Consider the following 10644-nt stretch of genomic DNA (forward strand, 5'->3'; position numbering starts at 1 on the left):
GTTAGCAATACGACAGAAACTTTGTACAGATAGATTTATGAGCATCGGAGAAATAGACAGATATTGTGCAGTCTCACATCAGTGGAAACACTCCATTAGAATGGCAACATATAGAAGTATTTTTGAATGATAAAAATTTCAAGAATATTAAAAAATAAAACACAACAATGAAAAAAAAAGACAAAACAAAGAAATCCATCGCAGACAGATAAGTTAGAAAACTGTTTGCATTTAATGACAATGAATTTGATAGGACTAATTGAGTTAAACAATCGATAGATACGGGGGACAGCAAACGCATTTGCTTGCGGCCGTACAAAATTCCTCGAAGCCTGGGAGAATTATTGGAGTCTCAGATATAAACAACGTGTGCTATCAAAATTGTACGACCGTCCAAGAGCCCATACTCTGCTCCAATCGACCTTGTACCGAAGAAAGATTGCAGATACGCATGTGCAACGAGTCTTGTAAACTAAATAAAGTCACCAAAGAGGATGTGTACCATCTTTCGAGAATAGACAAAATGCTAGATGCACTTAAGAGTTCCAAATATTTTAGTGTCTTAGATTTGTGTCATGGATTTAACAACGTTCCAGTCAAGGAATATGACAAATAAAAGATTGCCTTTTCCTTTTTTGGAGGACATTACGAATATAATAATATGCCGTATGGACTGTTTAACAGCGCTCAGAATACTGTAAAACACGTGTATTTTGTACATAGACGATGTAATCGTGCGTACAGAAGAACAAACTAAAGCAGAAAAAGCATTTTGACTGTGAAACAAAAGAAACACATGACACCAAAGTGGAGAAAGTCGGGCTATAAACTACTGTAACCAAACGAAACATGTTTTGTAATGAGCAAAAGGTGATTTTCAATTTTTTTTCAGGAAGCTACAACAAGTGCGAACGAGTTTCGAAATTTCACGTCAAGAAAGTAAATTTTAACTGTATTTAATATTAAGGATGACGTTTACTCAGAATGAAAAAAAATTCCACTGATGATAATGAAACCCCATCTATTGCATGTTATAGACCTTTGATTGTAGTGTTATTTTTCACTTTCAAAAAAGTAGGTCAATGACCTACTTTCTGAGTAAATGGCCATTGAATATTTTTTGAAAAATCAAGAAAAATCCCATCAAATTTTACACTACAATTGAAATTTTCTTAATTGTAAATATATTTCAAATAATAAAGCACTTCAAAAAGTGTAATACATTTTATGAATGGCAGTGGCACTAAATAGGTACAAAACATTAAGATTTCAGCTACAATTTGAAAAAATATTCCAGTCCGAATTTCCTCTATCAGTTTTCAAATTCCTACCCATTTTTGATCTAAGTTTACAAAAAATTGAATGATGATAATACAGAAACATTTATAGCATTGAACTTCTTATATTGACCTTATTCTGTTGGCATAAAATTTATATGAGGTCAATGATCAAAATTTTGAGATGTGGTGTCTGTATCGTTTTTAAGCATTTTTTAATATTTTCGTAATTCGTGCCATACAATTATTTTAATGAATAAGTGAGATAAAACCAGCAGAAAATATGAAAAATTATATAGACTAAAATGTAAAATCTTAACTTTCAATATTAGAGTACTGCCAAAAATGTTTTAGCGGAAAACAAAATCTACAAAATTTAGTCCGAATTTCCTCTGTTTGGCTAAAAGTCTATTTTTGTTTGAGCCTAATTATGTAATAAAGTAAAAATATCAAATGTTTTGTCAATAATAATTCATTTTATTAATACTTTTTTTGTTTAGAACAAATTTTACTCATTACATTGAACTTTATAACAATCCGAATTTGAGAACTCAAACCCTGAGTAAACAACACCCTTAATGTTTATTACGGAAAAATATTCGAAAGAAAATTATTAGGAAACAATATATATCAATGTTTTGGACGCCTTTAAACCTAAATACAATAGATCATGCATAAAATTGGGTTATATTTTAAGTCGTTAATAATATTCCTAATATTTATGTGTGTCTACCATAAAAATCTATCTTAATAAATTATTCTATAGGATTATATCTTTAGATTAGGTCTAGGTAGTAAAAAAATAGTTAATATTTCGCAACTAAATGTTTTATAATGCCTTAATACTGCTTGAGGTGTTGTTTTTTTTTTTCAAGACAATATCCAGCTAAATTTGTTCGTTGGAAATCATCTTTGACATTTCGTTAAAAGTAAATAAATTCTCGCGTTACTACATAACTTTAGTTTACAGTTTGTTTCAAAGATGGACTATCATTATGAAATCAAACCTTTGTGACTACCCAAAAATATTTTGCATTTTGCATTTGATGTCTGATTTATAGCTTATCTATAGATGAGAAATTCTATCAAAACACATAAACAGTTACTTTAATGTTAACAGTGATAAAGAAATACAAAAATTACTACATTTCATTTGTTAATGATTAGGCAATGCTAGCAAATTTAAAACCACACTGTAAATCTCTGAAGGATACACAAAAAGACAGTCCTGTTAGCTACAGTTCTACTGTATACGACAACGTGTTTGTTTAAGGAATTCTTAACATACATTGATAAATAGTTAAACCAATGTACGATATAAAAAAACACTGCTGCAACAATTATTAGGCCGACTGTAACACGATAAAGCAAATTATTTGAGCCTGTATGAGCTCTCTTGCATATTCTCTTCATTGAGCCATTGTTGAAACTCGAGTGTGTTGATATACCTGTTGATTAAATCAATAGAAAAAATATGCAGATGAAAGAGAAAAATGATATTAATTCATGTATTTTATGTATTTTTACTTATGCAAGAAATGATTAATATAATCAATGAATATATAAATATCCGATTACAGCAAAAACAAACATATTACAACTATTTCTTTAAACATAATATGATATCACATATAACCCTGAAATGTTTTTGTGAAACACCAAAACTACAACATGCATTTAATAGGATGAATAACACTGGCTAATTGTTCTGTGATGACAACCTTTAAGGAATAAGTTAAACTAACGTTTTTATTGCAACGGGTACTTATGAATAAAATGTTTACGCCTGTAAAGAAAAACTTAATTTGAATCAGTACAAATAAATAACAATACATCGCCCTCCTTTTATATTCTACGCAATAGCTGACAACTTCTTACACAGATACATTTAGATCAAATTTTTACCAAATGAAATCATCGCTGTCGAAATATTGGCTTTGATTTGGAGATGTGTTTCATTTGAAGACGAGTCTAAACGTTAAATGTGTATCTTTTAGTTTTCAAATGTATTGTGAAGTAATTGCCTAAAACCTGACCTCAGACAACAATAAATTAACGTAAAAGGAACTATTGATACTATTAGACCTTGTATAGCCTTTTGCAAAGTGTTGATTTAAAAACTCTAATTTTATAAAAATGGCATGCATTGGAAATTTTACCATATATCATGACTGAAGAAGTACCGTTTTTTGATTTTGAAATTTGAGAAGCTCCTGTCTTCCTGGAAATGATGGTAGAATTTGTACTCTCTAAAAAACATTTGAAATCAATAAGCATAAACGATTAAAACCAATGCTCGTATCTTTTAAAATGATACTTAATATATTTATTTCTGTATTTATCTTTAAAAACTATTAAACGTAGATTTTAGATCTTTACTATTATATTGTCCTAAAGGAAACGTTGAATAAGTGGAACACCAGTAATTTCCTTCCTGTGTGATGCTCTTGTTGTGCCTGTCAAATCAATAAAAGAAACACGTCACACAGCTACACAAAGCTTATCGCGTGGTTTTTAGGTTGATTATTGCATTTAAATGAATGAAAGTTTATAAGTTAACACTCTAAATTTCCCACTTTTAAATATGAAAAACAAGCGACGTTTAGTTGATAAAGCTCACAGGGATATGAACTTGGTTGATGAGTAATAAACCTTTTAAAGATGTATCAGTAGAGCATTTTAAACTATATATTTTATGCATAGCATTATACAATAATGACTTACTGTTACATCCAATAGCAGGATCACAGAGAACATTCTCACAATGACATTTTTGCTGATATTCTTTTCCGTAATTTGGGTATGGACAAAGTATTTCACAATACGAGCCTATTCTCCCAGTCTCACATTCTACAGTATACAATGAAACAATGTAATAGGAATGTTATAAAAGAGAATTTGAAGATAGTATTGATAATCAAAATAAATAAGTTGATACCGTAAAAAATAGACTACTCTGTACCTGACACTGAACGTTTACATCCAAATGCAAAGTGACAATCGTCATTGCTACAGTTGCATATGAACTGACAGTCGATGTCAAAGGCAGGAGCTGGACATCGTTCTCTACAGTCTTGTCCAAAAGAACCGACATTACAACCTTTAAAGTACATTTGTGTTTATATATATAGAACTTTGTATCAAGTTGTTAAAGATTGTGTTTGTTTTTCTATTTGAGATACAAACGTGTGCATTTATTAATGGTTTCGTTCCAAACATATCCAAAGCAGCAATCAGGACCATTTGGTCTTATAAAAAACAGAAAAATGAAAATCAATGTACAATTTAGATTTAAATGATAATCTAGTGTAACATGAGTATGTTAGTATCATTATCTTGAAAATGCATCTTATAATTGCCATGTGATTAGAATATCAAAAGAAAATTTATGCATTCGTCGAAAAGGTGGAGTAACAGACACTTACCCTTCACATGGGTGTGAATATGTGTCGATGACACGTAAAATTGCGATCAAAATGTTGCCTAATTTAAACATATCTTCAATCAAATTAATGTAAATATTTGTTGTCTATCAAAATTTCCGTCTTCCTAGTTGATTTTTAGTTTCATCCTTGAAAATGTTCATGTTCTCGAAATTTGATTTCGGTTTAAAATACTGCACTTAATTGATACGTTTTATGTATTTATTAACCAAGGAAATGCTAAAACCTCACAAGAGTAAATAAAATATTGGCTATTTGTACACCTCCTTCATCATTTAAGACTTGTAATGTGTACAGTGTTTATCTATACATGCAGGATGAAGTTTACACCTAATAGAAAAACCCCCCAAAACAAACAGGATGTTGAGATTACTGAAAGTTGGGCAAGTTTGATGTTTGTGTGTATAATATTTTTGAACAAGAATGACAGATTACTATTTCAAACTATAAAAGTGATTGTTTTTTTATATGAAACAATCATTTACTGACTTTTGATCCAGAGATAGGCAATGAAACAACATATTGAATGAGATTAGGTAACTGGATTATTAGGTTGAAAGAATAATCATTTCCGAGTAAAAAGTAATCTTAGGTATATTGCCTCACACACGAACATCGTCCTCTTCTTCTGTATGCATTAGAATTAAGATGGTATGGGACACCTCTATGTTGTGACGCATTGTTTATCGAATAATAAACCAATAAGATAAAATCTAATTATATAAGTAGTTTCTTTCTTAATATTGTCACTTAACAGTGTAGCGCAGTGGGTTGGAATGTGTACTACGAATCTGTACGTCAGGAGATCGAATGCCGCTTTAGGTTTTACATTTTTACCTCTCCAGAAAATTTAAAAAGCTATTTCTTCGGTTAAATAGTGTAAAATTGGAAAATACCAAGCTGCTGAAAGTATTCTAATTTTTATGTACTTTAATATACATTAATATCGGCAGTTGTCCCTATCACTTTAGGTGTGCAATGTCTTTAGCTAAAATGTTGAGGTTTTTATTCTTTGCGTATGAATAAACTGTACAGCACCGTAAAACACAGTATTGATGCAAATATTTCCAATAACTTGACAACAAGCTTGCTAACCGCTTTCGAGTACTTTCAGTACTCTTAAATATATTATTAGTGTACATTGCTCATTTTACGCGTGTACTTAATTCCACGTTTTTTTTTATTATATCGCTAGAATATAAAATCGCGATCAACAATTTTTGGTTATAAATTAACATTACAGTTTAAAACTGTCTGAAAAATATAAGTAAGAATCTAAAACCCGCAAGAATTGCTTTTCACGATTTTACGACAAACTATTTCCTCACGTTTAATTAGGAATCTACAGTATGCATTAGTTGTTCTGTATTTTGGATACTGAGAAATCATTTTGATTGGTAACAAATCGTGAACAATTGTTCATAAGTTGTTTGGATGCTTAATCATAATATGCATCACATCATCAATAACCAAATCTAAACATTTATCTAATTTATATTCTATCTATTTCAGAAATATGAAAACAAATCTTAAAGGGGAACACTGGATAATCTTCTGTAATCAGTCTAAATGCTGTTTTTAAATATACATGTATATTTACATTCCCGCTTTAACAGCATACTAGTATATTTAACGTTTTAAAAAGAATAGGATGTTCGTTATATTTTAGAAAAAAAAATAATTCGTGTAACAGTATATGGAGTACATCATGTTAATGTTTTTGTCATTAGGAGCAAATCTAATAAAAAAAATATGAGGCGCAAAGCAAATGTTTTAAAAAATATCAGAAGATTGTAAAACTATAAAATGTGTCGGAAAACTTTGGCATATCAATATTGAAAATGAATGACAAGTTTTAGCTATGAGCTACATGTGGAATGATGGCTCATGAACTATAAACAAAGTTCTTTTTGTTGATTTCTGTTCTGTTTTACAAAATTGTAAAATGTATTTGATTGTAATCATAATACGGAAATATGCGTAAGACAAATAAAATATTTGCTGTGAAGCTTTTTCTTTAGAAGTACGCGTACCCTTTTATACCTTTGGGGTTTTTTTTGTACAGAATCGACATCATAAAATAAGAAAAAGCGTCAATTTTTTATTTGATATAAAATATTAAATATTACATGTTGCTCTTAAGTTTCTCTTTCTTCGACAGACCGCCCTGTTTTAGCTTTGAATTGGTTATTGTACGGAAAAGTGAACGGGTTTTACATAAAACGATACATGTACTTGTAAAATGATTAAAGCTCCATTTAGATACAAAAATAATTAAAAGACTTTATAATTTCTTGTTTCATTTGGGCTGATGAATTCAGATGGAGTGGGATTCAAAGCATTTCTGGAACTTGCTAGGAAAAGGACAAAACGTTTAATCACTACTTTAAATTTATTTTAATCATAGATAAAACAAAAGGCATTAGAGTTTAAATGAACAAAAGTTGCATGCTAAACTAGAAACGACAAAATTCACGATGTGTGAATTCTAATCAAGGTTCAAGTGATCAATCTAAATACTGGCTATAAGGTAAGAAATAAGATAGTTAAAAACGCTTTATCTTACCAAACCAATAATGTAACGTAAATAAATAATAACATACAGTTGCTTTGGCATCCATTAGCTGGATTGCAGTCCTCCTGGCTACAATTACAATGGAGTTGACAATCCTTTCCGTAATTTGGATAACGACAAATTGTTTCACATTTTGTTCCAATTCTCCCAATATCACATTCTATATCAATATATTAACTAAAAATATAGAGACTTAACTAACAAAAAGCATGTGATGAATTATAAAATATGTACATGGCAATTGAATCGCTTTCGAAAAAAAAAAATATTACTTAATCATCTTCAAAACCAAAGGAAATGGAATAAGATAATAATTTAATTTTAATATTATATTTTTACAATTTACTGTGATCTTTAGAGAAGTTTTGTCGTGTGACCCGATATCAGCAGTCGGAGTTGATATTATAGAATTTTTGGAACTCACTAGTAAAGTAAAAATTGTTGACTGCAAAAAATGTGTTGTCAAAAAAAACAACAAACCATAAAGTGTAATATTATGAGTTCTTACACCTACTTATAAATTTAGCTAAATTTCATGATTTTTATTTAATTTTATTGGATGAAAAATGTAAAATACTACTACGTTTGTTTTATTCTGTTTTTATCAATAATTAAATCTTTTCACCACATTCAAACTTACATGCCTTGTATTTGAAATATATATTGTACATGTGTATATACAATTTCTCTTCACTCAGTTATTCTTCAAGTATCTTTATTATTCTGTGTATATATAAAGTATCGAATCTTGTGAATTAAAATAAATATTTGTTTAATTGAAAAATGTACCCAGTACATTTATCCATGAGAAAAAAAGTAACCTTAATAAGTATATATTAACTACCCATTAATCATTTGTAATACTTGGTAAAAGCATAACTTATTTCGCTTTTCTATTTCAAGAAAAGGTTTAAAGATAACGTTGGTTATGACTTTCTATATAAAAGAAAATGAAACGTCTCGGTTTTAGCATGTTTTGCAATTACTTGTCATGTTTAGCAAGTTAATGCCAAACATGTATATAATATTGAAGTCTCTAGAGTTGATAGGATTAGAGATGTAACAAACTGAGAAGCAAATAATTATCTGATCGGACGTTAACTGTTGAATTTCATTAGATGAAAACATTCAGTGGAAAGGAAGATATAATTGTATATGTGCATTCTAATACGAAATTGAAACACTTGCATAATTTTCAATTAAACATTAATAAATCTTACATAAAAGTTATAACTATAACACATAATTGTATACAAATACTTTGACATCCATACGCCATATCGCACTCCTCTTGAATACAATTACAAGGAAACTGACAATCTTTTCCGTAATTTAGATACCGATAAAGTATATCACAGTTTGCTCCAGTTCTCCTCAAATTACATTCTGGGGTAAAAACCAAAGAGAGAGACTTGTGAATATGTTGTTTATGTAACAACTTGTACAATTGTTTTTTAAAGAAGGACCATGGGAACTTTATATTTATACATGTAACTATGGTTCAATAATTGCTAATATCAGGTAGCACAAGCTTCCCTGGCGTAGTAACTTAATCCACAAGAATGATTTTCAATGAAAATAATTATTAACTGATGCCTTTTGATGGCCGTGTATGAGTTAAAATGATGCCTATTTAAATGAATAATCCTAAAATGAAATAAACAACAATAAGCCGATAGACCTGGCTATATACTTAAAAATTGCACCTGATAATACACGTGATTAATAATTACACAATACTTATCGGTTTAACGATTAATATGAAACTTGCAAAAGACCTTTAATCGGAAAATCAAGAGAAACCACTCCTTGAAATGACAATGCTTACCGTTTCTTACTGAATGATGCTTACTTCAGTAGCATATGGACTTGATTATTTTTTTTTGATTCATCAATAGTTCTATACAACTATTGACTCAGTTGAATTATATAAACATCATGACGAATACAATTTTCGTTTTAATGCTCTTTATTGTAAAGTACTCGCACCCCTTCATGTTTTGTTTTGTACAGAATCAACATCATATTATAAGAGAAAGCGACAATTTTCACTGGATATAAAAGTTGAATATAACATTTTGCTTCTAAATTTCTCTTTTTTTTGGACAACTTTTAGTAACCACCCTTATTAAGCGTTCAGTGGGTAAATGTACGGAAAATTAAAATGATTGTATATAAATTGATACATGTACAATGTACCTAATTAATTACTTAAATAATTAAAGCGCCATTTAGATATAAAAAGAATAGTCAAAAAACTATATAATCTTACTTTTCTCTGTGACCTGAACTGTTGTATCATTTGGACTGATGTATTCAGATGGAGTGGGATTTAAAATATTTCTGGAACTTACTTGGAAAAGCACAAATTGTTTAAGCGCTGCTTTAAATTTATTCATTAAACATAGATATAACAAAAGGTATTAAACCGTAAACGAAAAATAAACTTTCATGCTAAACAGAAACGACGACAAAATTCACGATGTCTGAATAAATATTCAACGTTTTATTTAAATAAATAACTAGGAAAACAGGGTAATGGTGAAATTCATCAATATAAAGACAATGATTTATTTAGAAAGCAAAACTTCCCATTCGCTATTTGACTAAAATATAAGTGTATGGAATGTGGTTTAAATGATAAAGATTTTTTGAAGTTATAGCTAATTCATGTAATAAGCTTTGGGTAAAAACTACAGAGTTGTCTATCTTTCATTCATAAAGATAAAAAATAAACCTTTTTTTTGAAAAGTACAGAAATTATGAATTGCTTGGCAATTTGCAAGAAAGAGAAGCCTTATGCATTTTGCGAAGAAATTGACTCGTAATAAAAGGTAAGTTAGAATATATACGTTTCTATGGATTTTAATGTTCACTTTAAAAGGTTAGACACTTTTTTATGTTTAAAAGAATTTAATATTCCAAAGATGAAACTTTATCAGTTGATTATCTCTTTATAATCTAACAAACAAAGGTTCAAATGATAAATCCATGTACTAGCTATCAGTTATGAAATAGGATAGGTAAGATCGTTTTATCTAACTTACCAATAATGTAACATAAATAAAAAAATAACGTACAGTTTCTGTGACATCCATAAGCTGGATTGCAGTCCACCTTGCTACAATTACAAACGAGTTGACAATCCTTTCCGTAATTTGGATAACGGCAAATTGTTTCACATTTTCTTCCAGTTCTCCCAATATCACATTCTGAAACAACATATTAAACAAAACAAAACTATAAAGATTTAACTAACAATAAGCATGTTTTGAATAATAGAATATGTACATTCGCATTTGGGTAACTTGCAAGATAAAGTAATGTTTAATCAACTTCAAAACCAAGG

General features: G+C 29.4%; 1 pseudogene; it reads right to left on the reverse strand.

Annotated features, from left to right (window-relative positions):
* Positions 1–2545: 2545 nt before the first annotated feature.
* LOC128183462 (multiple epidermal growth factor-like domains protein 10) lies at positions 2546–4937 on the reverse strand (annotated as a pseudogene).
* Positions 4938–10644: the final 5707 nt, after the last annotated feature.

Source organism: Crassostrea angulata, chromosome 5, assembly GCF_025612915.1.
Source record: "Crassostrea angulata isolate pt1a10 chromosome 5, ASM2561291v2, whole genome shotgun sequence".
NCBI lineage: Eukaryota > Metazoa > Mollusca > Bivalvia > Ostreida > Ostreidae > Magallana > Magallana angulata.